Genomic DNA, 13,043 nt, shown 5'->3' with positions numbered 1-13,043 from the left:
TGTCAGGAACCCACTTCTCTTCCTTTTATAAACGTCTTCTCTGGCTACTTCCATAGACTATTAGCCTTCAAACAAACAATTATGCACTGATTACACTCAAACTTATGTCTCCAGCCCAGAACTCTTGAGCTCCAGGCTTATTGATCCAACTGCCTAGATTCATTTGGATGTCTAATGGTCAATTCTAACTCAACCTAGACTCATCCCCTCCCCTTCTCCCAAAAGATATTCATAACCCTACACATGCTGCATCCTCTCAAACAGCAACAAGCCTTTCCTACCTTATAAGTAATGCCACTTATAAGGTCCACGTTTTAGGAGCCTAAAATTTAAACAATTTGCAGCGCTCTCTTTAACATTAAGAACACGAAAGTAAAACACAGATTGAGTATGAAAATAAATATTCACTTAGGCCAAGAAATCACAATGAGTTACAATTTTTAAAATACTGACAAATACCATAATCCTCACAAAAATCAAAAAAGACAATGTAATATTTTATTACCTGCCTGAAACAGCTCTATAATACTTTTTTCCTTACATTTTGGATGTGTGCTCCTTGATTTGATTGCTTCTTTGTATAATAACACTTTTTTCCCCCTTTTTAAAATTGTTTATTACTCAATGAATTTATTACATTTATAGTTGTACAATGATCATCACAATCCAGTTTTATAGGATTTCCATCCCACGACCCCAGCACATCCATCCCACAACCCCAGCGCATCCCCCCTTTTTAAGGCCCAATCCATGGCATACAGAAGTTCCCAGGCTAGGGGTCAAATTGGAGATACAGCTGCTGATCTACACCATAGCCACAGCAACTCGGGATCCGAGCCATGTCTGTGACCTACATCTCAGCTCATAGCAAAGCTGGATCCCCAACCCACCGAGTGGGCCAGGGATTAAACCTCCGTCCTAATGGATACTAGTCAGATTCGTTTCCACTGCACCACAATGGGAACTCCTCTATAGTAGTACTTTTGTACTACTTTGCAGAGAGAGAAAGATCAGATCATTTCTCTTGCTAGGTTAATAAAATTTAATTTTTAAACATTATGGATAGATTTAAAACATTAATTTTATCTTCACAACTCCTACTGGGTAATATTTAAAGAAAATTTGACAGGCATATACTCTAGACTAACCAGAATTGTGGCAATAAGAATTTCCCTTTGAAAACAGCCCGTAAGTAACACCGTAGCCTTTAACCCACTGTACTGGGCCTGGGATTGAACCTGCCTTCCCACAGAGAGCTGAGCAACTACAGTCAGATTCTGAACCCACTGTGCCATGGTAGTAACTCCCATTTTGAGAGATTTTATTTGGCAGTTTTCATAACCTGGCACATGTAAGGTAGTTTGGAGCAATGAACCACGAGTAGGGTCCATATCATTGTTTACCCAGGTAGATTTTCAGTCTGGAGTTCTTGGTCACTCAGTGCCATGGTCCAAATAGTTGCCCAGCACTTCTAGGTTAAAATATTCTGATGCTGAAATATGTCATAGACATAGTTAAGCAATCTCACTTCTAGAATTTATCCTACAGGTACATTCTTTCCCTTTCTTTACACTCTATAATCAATCCATCAGTAATTCTTGCAGATTTTTTTCTACAAATTGTTACTCCAATTCAACACCTTCCACAGTTCCACCGCTCCTCCGCTATCCTGAAATACCATCCTTCCCTCCCTTGGACAAGTGCCTTAGTCTATGGCTTTGCTGCTTGCTGGCTTTATTCTCACTTCCTTGTCACCCACTGCCGTGTTTCCTAGCATCTAGAATGATCTTTCCAAAGCACAACACAGCTCTTGTCATTCTTCTGCTTAAAACGTCCAGTGGTTTTGGATCCCATTGAGAAGAAAGAACACACAGCTCTCTCGGGGCCTGACCCAGTCTGGCCCTGCCCATTTCTCTGGCCTCGCCTCCTTCCACTTCTCCCTGGCCCACCAGACTCCAGCCACACCGGCCTTCTTCCCACCACTCAAACACTGAGCCAAGGTTATTCTCAGCTGGGCCTTTGCAGTCACTCTTCCTCCTGCCTAGAATGTAAGCTCTGCAAGCTGCCTACGCTCATCCTAGGACAGGAATTCAAAGGCACCAGTCACAAGGGCTCTCCCATCACCTGATCAAACATGGCACCCTCCCTCCAGGGTTTTACCATTTGTTGCTTCTTTACAGTACTTTTTAGTACAGTTCCTGTATTTTTATAAATTTTTCCTTCTTTACTAGAACATTGACCCTCAAACCGAGATTCACGTTTTATTTCTTAGGTTTGATAAGTACCTTGGTAAGGGTAAGAAGGCACAGAGTTAGTTATAAGGAAGTCTTTGTCCAGGGCCTTAATTCCCATGACTATTGACCTGCAGAGGCGATCTGGTGCCCACCCTCCTTGCCCTTCTCCCCATCACACTGTGCGTCTCTGCTTTCCATGCCATTCATCAACCCTGAATCTCACACTGGGTATTAAAGTCTGGGGCTTGAAAAAAGGGGGTGATTGAAATGGATAGTTTTGAGAAAGTAAATGACTTTAATGATAGGATTTAAAGAATCATTTTCTAAGTATTATGATGTCTAATGCTTTGCTTTCAGCTAAATTAAAGGAGGGCCAAGCAATTTTTTCAAAGATCACTAAAAATTATTTTAACATGGATCGCTATGTGATTTTCTGACTATAACATATAAGAAAAGAATAATCATATATATATGAATATACAACATACTGTATATTAATTTTAAGTATATAAGAACTTAAAGTCTAAGGATATATATATATAACAGAATATAAGTGAGTTGAATTGAGAAAATGAAATTCTTTCCATTCTCATCTAATTAGTTATGTGAACCAGGTTTGCTAATGCTTATGCTTGTAAAAAAAATAAGAACAAGAACTGATGTTGAATCCTATTTAATTCTAGCAGTAAGTAATATTCATCCATGAATATATGAACTAACTGAGAAACAGTCCCATCCATATCATTAAGAGGAAACTATTTCAGAATTCCCTCTGTGGCCCAATAGAATCTGTGGTGTCTTGGAAGCACTGGGACACAGGTTTGATCCCTGGCCTGGCACAGTAGGCATTGCCACAGCTGTGGCTTAGGTTGCAACTGCAGCTTGGACCTAATCCTTGGCCCAGGAATTCCATATGCCATGGGGCGGCCAAAAATAAATAAATAAAGAGTAAATTATTTCATAAAATTGTATTTATGTTTAATAAGTATTTAATATAATTTTTAATATAGTTATATTGTTTTGGTCAATCATGTATTAATATCTATTGTAATGTTAACTGAATCCAGATGAAAATTTTAATACTAAGAATTTTATAGTCACGAGAATAAAAAGAATTTTGATTGACAAAAGCGTATTTGTTCAAGATATATATTGATAAAAGACTTTCAAATATAGAAATATATTAGAATGAAATTCTATGGAAGTGAAGCAATGGAACTACAAATCAAGGAAGAAAAGGAACGAATTAAAATTTGTGCCTATTAGAGATGACCTTGCTCATACACTTAAAAAATGGATAATGACCATATAAACAAAAAGAGTTGGTTGGACATACCAAATCTTAGAAACCTAGCTTCTAAGATTATATCCAGAGGGTGAAGTGTTATTAGGGATTTTATAGACTTTTCCATCTCAATATGAGCAGAGAACCTTTATCAGATATACCTCTAGGGTATGATTATCACACATTCAACTCACACGTGTTTAGAAACACCTGCCAGCAAGCAGTAATGCCTTTGAATGCCACAGTGCAGCCACACAGTTAGTGCTGAAATTCATTAGATTAAAAACAACAAAAACCCTTGTGTCTATGTCAGATTATAGGCAGGAAGGCTCCTTTAAATCAGGCAGGGATCCTTTCAAGGAAAACTAGAAAGGAAGCCGCCCCCCACCCCATGGTAAAGAAGAGAAAGATAAACATTATTCTTTGCATATGACATGGTTTTATGGATAAGAGTAAAAGTGGCTTTGATAGACAATGATTCATCCATCTAATTATCATAAAACATAAGACGGAGATATTGCTTCCCAAAGCGAAGGAATTGTAACTGGCTTATGCTCCCAAATCATTCAGTCACTTAGAGGTACAGTTTGCAGCTTGTTTATCAAGGAGGCATCACTTTGAAGGATCCATGTCAGCAGAGAACCATATGCCTGACCGGTGTCACTCCTCCCACTGGAAAGCTGTCCTCAGTGAATGGTGCTTTCATGTTATATCATCAGTCTACTTTGCAGGATGTTTTAAGAAACATTCCCATGAAAGTCATTCATTCATTGTTGTGTTTATTGTAAGAATATTATTGAGGGTGTGATTCACTGTTTCACATAGCATCTTTATAAGGATCCCAAGGAGGAAATTCCTTTTAAATTTTAGAATCAGGAATAGTAATGTTTCTCCTGAGCATTTGCTTAGTTTTCTTCTTCTGAGTCTTCTAATTAAAGAGCAGAGTCACCCCCCGTGTTGACTGCTCTAGAGTTTGAGTTGAGTTTGTGGTCCGGTCCCAACCAGATCCCTGAGTTCATGCAAGCATTTTGTGGGTATATGAGCTCATCTGACTGAGTCTCATTTTTTTTCTTATCGATGCTAATTTTTTTTCTCTTCCCGCTTTCCTCATATAATGAATTAATCAGGACCCTCAGTTGAGTGGTTAGAAACCCATTGAAGAAAAAAGTGAATACATTAGGTCTACTAAGAAAACACACAAAGTAGTCTGGCCTCAGCCATGGCTGGATCTAAGAATTCAAAAATTCTCATCAACACTCGATTTCTCTCCCTCCATCTCTTATCTCTGTTCTCTTCGATGCTGCTTCCATTTTCAGGTTCCTGCCTCCCCACCTGGTGGGTCCTGGCAGCACCAGGTTTATAGCGCCCTACAGATAGTGCCAGTGGAAGAAGAGCTGCTTTCCTCCCGTAATTCCAACAAAGTTCCCAGAATTGAGTTTCCACAGGGGACTTGGCCAGGCCACTGAGACCAAGTAGATGACAAGTTCAGATCGGCCCAGTGTAGGATCTTTGATGAGATGGTACCATTTCCACGTGAGAGGAAACTAGGTCCCCCCAAAAAAATGTGAGAGGACAAGCATAAAATAGATATGAGGCAAGCAAAACCAAAACCCCACAGTAACAATTTATATCAGATTTTGTTTTTCAAATTGAAGCATATGTACTTTCATAAGCACCCTCCTATCTTTTTTACAACACTGGGGGGTATTAATCAATACATGGGTTGTCAAATTGTAATTTGTCAGTTCCTTAGTGAACATGAAGTCAGAACAAGAGGAACTGAGTATGTGATTCAAATATTTTATGGCTTCAGGTTCTGAGAGCTGAATTATCTGTCTGCACGATAATTCAGCTCTCAGGAACAGATAGGTCACACCTGTGGGTCAGCACTGGGGACACTGCAGGTTCTTTCTTCCTGGTCTCTCCTTTACCAGAGCTACAGTTGCCCAACCATCCTGAACCTTTCAGGTTACGGTAATACCATTCACTCCACAGTTTTAGACAAGGCAATGGAGCCAGAACTGCCCAGTCTTCCAGCTTCAGCCCTGGAAGCCAATCTGCCTTTGTCCTGTCTTTGTATGTCTTTCATCTCCTCCATTATAGTGTAATTCGCAGATCTTCAGTGGGGATGGGAGGCTGAACCTGCTAAACATTTACAAGGGAGGTAAGAGTCCTCTTTTCTTTTCATGTTGTGTGCTGGGATTAGTGCTGGGGCAGCTTTTGCCCTCAGGTGGCTCACAGCCTTAGGTGAGGAGTATCCGAAATGAGTAAAACAATTACGCTGGGTTGTATACTGGACTCTTAGTATCTAAGACAGTGTAACTCAAGCAGCTTCTCTGGAAATCATGGAGAAGGTAGTACAATTTCTCAGGGGACCAACACCTCCTTAGACTCCCGTGGAAGGATGCTGTGGAAATGACATTAGTTCTTGTACTCTGCTATTACAAGATTGGCTGAACCCTCATCATTTCCTGCCTCTTATTCTTCCACCTGGGAAGGGGGAGCAATTGGAGATCATACGCATCCATCATTGTCTATTAGTGCCAGGAAGCGTCACAATTACCCAGGATATGGACAGGACAAACTCTCTCAGATCGATAAAGCCAGAACTGTTATTTTACCAGAAACGGGACCGATGTTCTTTTCAGAGAAGGAACAGGAACTCCCCATCCAGGCTATACTGGAGCGTGTAGTAGCAGAGGAAACTAATCACTGGCTGGCAAATAGTGTGTGAGTTTAGACTATAGATTTTTTTTTTAATTTTAATTTTTATTTTTGTCTTGTCTTTTTAGGGCCACACCTATGGTATATGGAGATTCCCAGGCTGGGGGTTGAATTGGAGCTGTAGCTGCTGGCCTACACCACAGCCACGACAATGCCAGATCCTTAACCCATTGAGTGAGGCCAGGGACCAATCCTGCATCCTCATGGATACTAGTCAGATTCGTTTCCACTGAGCCACAACAGGAACACCAGTTTAGACTACAGATTATTAAGGAGGAAGCTAATGGTAACCTGAAGTGGAAACTGCCTCCCTGCTCTGCATTTCCACCCCTTTCTCATTCTGCATCTTCCTCTCCTCATCCATGGGACCAGAACTAGTGCTCCTTCAACCTCCACCTTCCACCCTGGAAGATCAGAGAGAACTGGCTACAGGACCAAGGGCTGGGGAAGGCGGGTTGTCCACAGGAAAGGCCCTGAGTGCCTGCAAGCGTGAGGACTTGCTCCCTGCTGTCCTGAAAGGAAATTAGGAGAGAGAACAAAGCCAGGAGGACAACACACAAACAACTCTCCTCTCACCTCCGCCCTGCCCACCAGCTGGTACTGCTCCAGATCTTTGAAGCAATGACTGAAACTTTTAGCAAAGAACCGCATCGTTCCTTGGATGTCCAAAACATCCTTCTTTTAGAAAAACGGGATATCTAATGAGCAGCAGCAGCTCCCTCTCTGTGTCTCTGTGGGCCACCAGGAAGCCAGGATTATCAATCTAGGCAACTCTGGTCCCAGCAATGTCTACTCCCAAATGGGTCCCTAGAGTCACACACTGTGGGCAGGAAGAGGAGAGACCTGCCGGGTCAATTACCTATCTGCTCCCTACCCTGAAGTGAATCTTCCTAAAGGCAAAGCTGATTCCTTGTTTGTTCTTCTCCCCTCCCCCCATCAAAGTAATCAGATTTGATGTCTTACCCAGAATGAAATTTTAATAAATCATTATTCATATTTTTACCAAAATCTAAAAAAATGATAAACATTGATTGAGCACAGGCTCCCCGGTTGGCCATGCCAAAAGTGGTTGGTAAGGCACTGAGATGAAGCACTGATGAGAAATACTGCCTCTAGAGAGTTAAAGAACATGACACAATGACATATCACAAGAAAGCTAACCCTTCAAGTCTCTATGAGAAACACTTAGAGACATTAAGTATCTCCCCAAGGGCACACAGCTGGAAAGCGAAGGAACCCCAGCGTTGTTCTAGCCCTCGCTGAAACATCAAAGCATTTAGCCACCAAAGGCAGCAGGAAGGGAGCTCAGTGCCATTCATCAAACTCCAGGCTCCAGGAAAAAGGTTTCTGAAAAATTAGTGTCAAAGCTTAGACTAGGATCTGGGCCTCTAACTTTTGGCTCAAATAATGTGAGGTCTGGAAATTATTGAAAGAAAGACAGAGGGGAGGGGTGGGAAGGAGGGGGGAAAGGGGGAGAGGGAGATGGGGGCGGGGAGAGGGAGGGAGAGGGAGGTGGGGGAGAGAGAGAGAAAGGCCTAAGATATCTGAGTCATAGGCAAAGGTTCACCTTTTCTAACCGAAGGTTAACTCTCTCTCACGTCCTAACGTGGTTAAAGGCTTATGACACTGTCATTATTTCTAGTCAACACTTTTTTTTTTTGTTTTTTAGGGCCGCACCTGCAGCATATGGGAGTTCCTAGGCTAGGGGTCTGATCAAAGCTGCAGCTGCTGGCCTACACCATAGCCACAGCAACATGGGATCTGAGCTGCATCTACAACCTACACCACAGTTCATAGCAACGCTGGATACTTAACCTGCTGAGTGAGGCCAGGGATCAAACCTGCATCCTTGTGGACACTAGTCGGGTTTGTTACTGCTGAACTGCAACAGCAACTCCTGGCCCACCCTTTCCAACACTTTTCTTTTGTCTTCTTTTTTAGGTCCAAACCTGCGGCATATGGAGGTTCCCAGGCCCGGGGTCAAATCAGAGCTGCAGACGCTGGCCTACACCACAACCATAGCAACACTGGTCCTGAACCATGTCTGTGACCTACACCACAGCTCGGGGCAATGCTAGATCCTTAACCCACTGAGCAATGTCAGGTATTGAACCCACATCTTCATGGATACTAGTAGGGTTTGTTAACCACTGAGCCATGACAGGAACTCCCTCCTAGCCAATGCTTTTTAATGATATCTTTAAATCAACAGGTCAACTGTCTCCAGAATCATGACCTAGAATTTGGGAGTCTTCATGCCTTATTCCTGTCTTTCAAGGAGCTGAGAGTTTTCAATCAACTCCCCTTTCTTGTTATCCAGTGCTTTATCATCTTTCTTTTCCTTAGTAATGATCTAAGGCACTCGCAATTGAAGCTTCTTAGGTGCCCATGGCAGCAAAAGTCATTAAAACCAGAAGCCCAAGTAACCAAAACTCAAGACCTAGTTTTATGAGGGAAAAGCTCACTGAGGTACTGACACTTTGTCACACACTTGATTATCAGTTTTTTAACTCAGCCCACACCTCCTCCTCAGTAAAAGGGAAACACCGGCATATCTCTGTTTTACTGTGCTTCACTTTGTTGCATTTTTTTAAAAAATTGTATGTCTGCAGGAATCCTGTTTTACCAGATGATAGTATTTTTTTTATCAATCAAGTATTTTTAAATTGAAGTATGTGCATTTTTATTCATAATGCTAGTGCATACTTAATAGGCCACAGAGTAGTGTAAATATAATTTTTCAATGCTGGGAAACCAAAAAAAAAATTCATGTGTCTCTCTTTATTGCAGTATTTGCTTTATTGTGGTGGTTTGGAACTGAACCCACAATATCTCTCTGAGGTATGCCTGCAGATATGCAGAGAGACGCCAAGATAAAAGACCCTGTGCCAGAGTTCCCGTCGTGGTGCAGTGGTTAACAAATCTAAGAACCATGAGGTTGCGGGTTCGATCCCTGACCTTGTTTAGTGGGTTGAGGATCCAATGTTGCCATGAGCTGTGGTGTAGGTTGCAGACGTGGCTCGGATCCCAAGTTGCTGTGGCCCTGGCGTGGGCTGGCAGCTGTAGCTCTGATTCGACCCCTAGCCTGGGAACCTCCAAATGCCGCAGGCGCAGCCCTAGAAAAGGCAAAAAGAAAAAAAAAAGAAAGAAAAAGAAAAAAAAAGACCCTGTGCCCAGACAGCTGGTGAGAAGGACTGCCCACCCCCTGAGACCAGTCCCTGTGGGGCTTGCTGCCCTGCCTGCACTTGGGTTCCAGGAGATTCCCATGAGTCCCTCCAACAAAGCCATCTTATAGAGTTAAGATCATTTCAACAGTCCTGGACAAAGACACCCTTGCTTGTTTCTTATCCATCGATCACTAGACCCCCTTCAACAGGACCTGTGAATTTCAGCTGACCTCACTGCCATGCCTCTCTAGTTTTCTGAGTCTACTTAGTTTGGAATACAAGTTATTTGATTTTTGCTTTTATTTGATCAGAACAACATCTATTTGGCTTGACTCGCAATGGAATATAACAGTAAACCAGAGAGTATATTGGGGATATTTGAGATAGAAAAAGATTATCTGGGGTTATAAATCTGAATTCTATCTCTAGTCACAAATTGTGAAGGGGATTTCCAGATAGCTAAAAAATGACTCATTTCTTGTATTTGTTTAACATCAGCACATTCCATCCTCTTAACTCTTAAAATCTGTGCTTGGAAAACCAAGCAAACTAATTCAATGCTAATTTTACACATCAGGAAACTGAGTCTTAGAGAGAGGTTAAATGTCCCATTAGGCTGCTTGGCCCAAAGAAAGTTATTTTGGGCCAGAATCTCCACGCCTGGCCTTGACATCAGTGGAAAACAGCTATTTTCACATTTCTTCTGTTGGTAGGAATTTCCCTAACTGCCTCGGGGCTCTGCCTCTGGACCTGCAGATCCTAGTGGTCTGAGCCCTGGGGAGACAGCAGGGGCAGGTGGGGAGGCAAAGAGGAATAAAGACATCACCTCAAGTTCTCATTTCCCTAAAGGCACATAAAATGAGCTCTCTTGTGCCCCCAAATCTCCACAGGACAGATGAGAATAGGCATCTGTGGAGAGCAAGGCTGCCAGGGACCACCACAGAAAAGAGCACAAAGGAGCCTGCCCCAGAGAAATGCGGGAGCTGCTTGGAGCTGAATAACTGCCCATGGGGGGAAAGGGGTCATTGTGTGGACCACATGTCCAATTCAAGGAGAACGAACCTAGATCAAGGGGAGGACATTGCCTGAGAAGACACATTAGAAGAGGTGGTTTCTCAAAGTCTTCTGTCTCCCTGCTCCACGTGGAGCACACACTCCTGATTCCTCAGGGAAAACCCTTGGTGTCATCTCCCAACACTCCTCTTTTCTCACACTCCACCACGTTTCCATCAGAAAATATTGGTGGGTTCTACTTTCAAAACACACCCATTTCTCACTTCTCTGATCCCCTTTTCTCACTTGTACCATCATCAAGCCACAGTCAAATCTCACCTGTCTTATTGCAATAGACTTCCACCTGCTCTCTCTGCTCTATCCTTGCCGCCTCACAAGATATTCTCATCAGAGTGGTCAGAAGACCTCAATAAAAGTTACACATCACTTGTCACTCCCACTGTATACTTTTGCCTTCTTTACAAAGAACTTCCATGAGACCAAGGACTCAGTTTTACTTACTGCTCTGTCACCAGAACACGACCTAGCACGCTATTAATATGCACTGTGAGAACATTAGATATTATCGGTGGTGTTAGGTATTATCACCGGGAGGTAACAAGTGAGGCATTATTATACTGCTCATTTGCAGAGGAGAAGACACCTGAAGCGGCCTGGGATGAGACCCTGGGTCTTTTACCTCTTCACGCCGTGATCCTACTGTATGTTGTGAGAATTGGCTGCTGTGGTCCAGACAGGAGCTTCGAGCTAAGTGGGAAGATTCAGACCCAGGTTTTCCCAGCTCTCACGAGGCCCAGCTTTCATTGTCAGAGGTGGAAACTGTATGCTTCTGTTTCTGTGGCCAGGCTACAGCTGCATCTCCTGCACAGGAAGTCCGTTAACCGTGGCAGAACTCAGAAAACAAACTGACTCGAGGTATTTCTTCCCAGGTTCTGCTAGGAGCAGTTCAATTCTACCACCTGTGATGAGGACGCCAAAGAAGGGATGAACAGTTTTCACCTGTTTTCAGAGCGCTCATCAGAATCACAGGCTACTGGTCCATTGGCCTGAGACCCTGGAAATCAAAGGTTAGGATGAAATCCAAAGGGAACTGAGGATATTTAACATAATTCAGTGGACAGTTTTGGTTTTAGTCATTATTTGCTCTTTAGACGGAAATTACCTGAAAAATCCCAACTGTGCACATGAAAAAGCAAGTTTGAGAAGTTTAATTCAGATCCTCAATGTTTTGAGAGGTTTTGAGGTTTTGTGTGTTTTTTTTGCAAAAACAGACATGTTTTGTTTTGGCTTCATATTAAAAATTATTTTTCTCTTAATCAGAAGTCAAGTAAATAAGTATTTTAGTTACCTATTGCTGCATAACAAGCCACCCTCAGACTTAGTGGTTTAAAATAAGGATTTGTTTTCCTGATCCTGTGGGTAGGCTGGACCTAGCCTCTGCTCGCTTCCTTTAGGTTCACTCACACAGCTGTGTTCAGTTGGAGACTCAGCTGTGCTTATATTTTTTTTCTAAAAGGATCAGATACTAGGCTTCTATGGTCACATGGCCTCTATCGGAAATATTCATGTTGGCCATTATACCACAAACAGCAAACACAATTTGTAGACAAGTGTGGCTACATTCTAATAAAGCTTTATTTGTAGACTCTAAAATTTGCATTTCATATATTTTAATGAGTAACAAAATATTTTAATGAGTAACAAAATATTCATCTTCTAATGATATTTTCCAACCATTAGAATAGTTAAAACTGTCCTTAGTTCATAGGCTATACAAGAAGAGCTGGGCTGGATTTGGCTCATGAGCTGTATTTGCCAACCCGTTTGAAAGGTCCAGGATGGTTTCACACACTTACCTGGCAGTTGTTGCTGGCCGTTGTCTGGGGCACCTTGGTTTCCCTCCACAAGGCTTTTTATCCTCATGGAGGCTGAACCAGCTTCTGTTCATGGAAGTCTCAGGGCAGGATTCCAAGTGGGGGAAGACAGAGGCTGAAAGGACTCCTGAGGCCTAGGCTCCAGACCCCAAACATTAACACTGTTAAATGTGCTTAGAGTTAATTCACAGGTGCTGCTCATACTTAAGGGATGAGAGAATAGACTCCACCTCTCATTGAGAGGAGCTGTAAAACACTGTGGCTGGAGTTCTGTTGTAGCGCAGTGGAAACAAATCTGTTTAGGAACCATGAGGTTGTGGGTTCGATCCCTAGCCTTGTCAGTGAGTTAAGGATCTGGTGTTGCTGTGAGCTGTGGTATGGGTCGCGGACATGGCTCGGATCTGGTGTGGCTGTGGCTGGCATCTGTAGCTCTGATTAGACCCCTAGACTGGGAACCTCCATATGTTGCAGGTGCAGCCCTAAAAAGCAAAAAAAAAAAAAAAAAATACTGTGGCCGTATTTTTCAATCTACTGTGAGTAAGTGTTTTGGGTTGAAACCCCAAGTTCATATGGTGAAGTCTTAACTCCCAGGACCTCCAAATACAACGTCATTTGGAAGGAGGGTTGTAGCAGATATAATTAGTTAAGATGAAGTCATATTGGTGTAGGGTAAATCATATTGGAGTAGAGTGGGTGACTTTATTTGGAAATAGTGCAGCAGATATATTTAGTTAAGAGGAGTTCA

General features: G+C 42.5%; 1 long non-coding RNA gene across 1 annotated transcript; it reads right to left on the bottom strand.

Annotated features, from left to right (window-relative positions):
- Window positions 1–3,938: 3,938 nt before the first annotated feature.
- LOC110256743 (uncharacterized) lies at window positions 3,939–12,474 on the bottom strand. Its single transcript, XR_014826609.1, has 4 exons — window positions 12,281–12,474; window positions 11,104–11,478; window positions 5,383–6,009; window positions 3,939–5,335 (listed from the first exon to the last, which is right to left on the bottom strand). It is a non-coding gene; the product is annotated as an uncharacterized LOC110256743 (long non-coding RNA).
- Between the last annotated feature and the right edge of the window lie 569 nt (window positions 12,475–13,043).

Source organism: Sus scrofa, chromosome 14 (assembly GCF_054392235.1).
Source record: "Sus scrofa isolate SSC_HxYL_T2T_F1_AM1 chromosome 14, Sscrofa_HxYL_maternal_Yorkshire_Landrace_v2.0, whole genome shotgun sequence".
NCBI lineage: Eukaryota > Metazoa > Chordata > Mammalia > Artiodactyla > Suidae > Sus > Sus scrofa.
The sequence above is the reverse complement of the archived record's forward strand: the minus strand, read 5'-3'. Positions and strand labels throughout refer to the sequence as shown.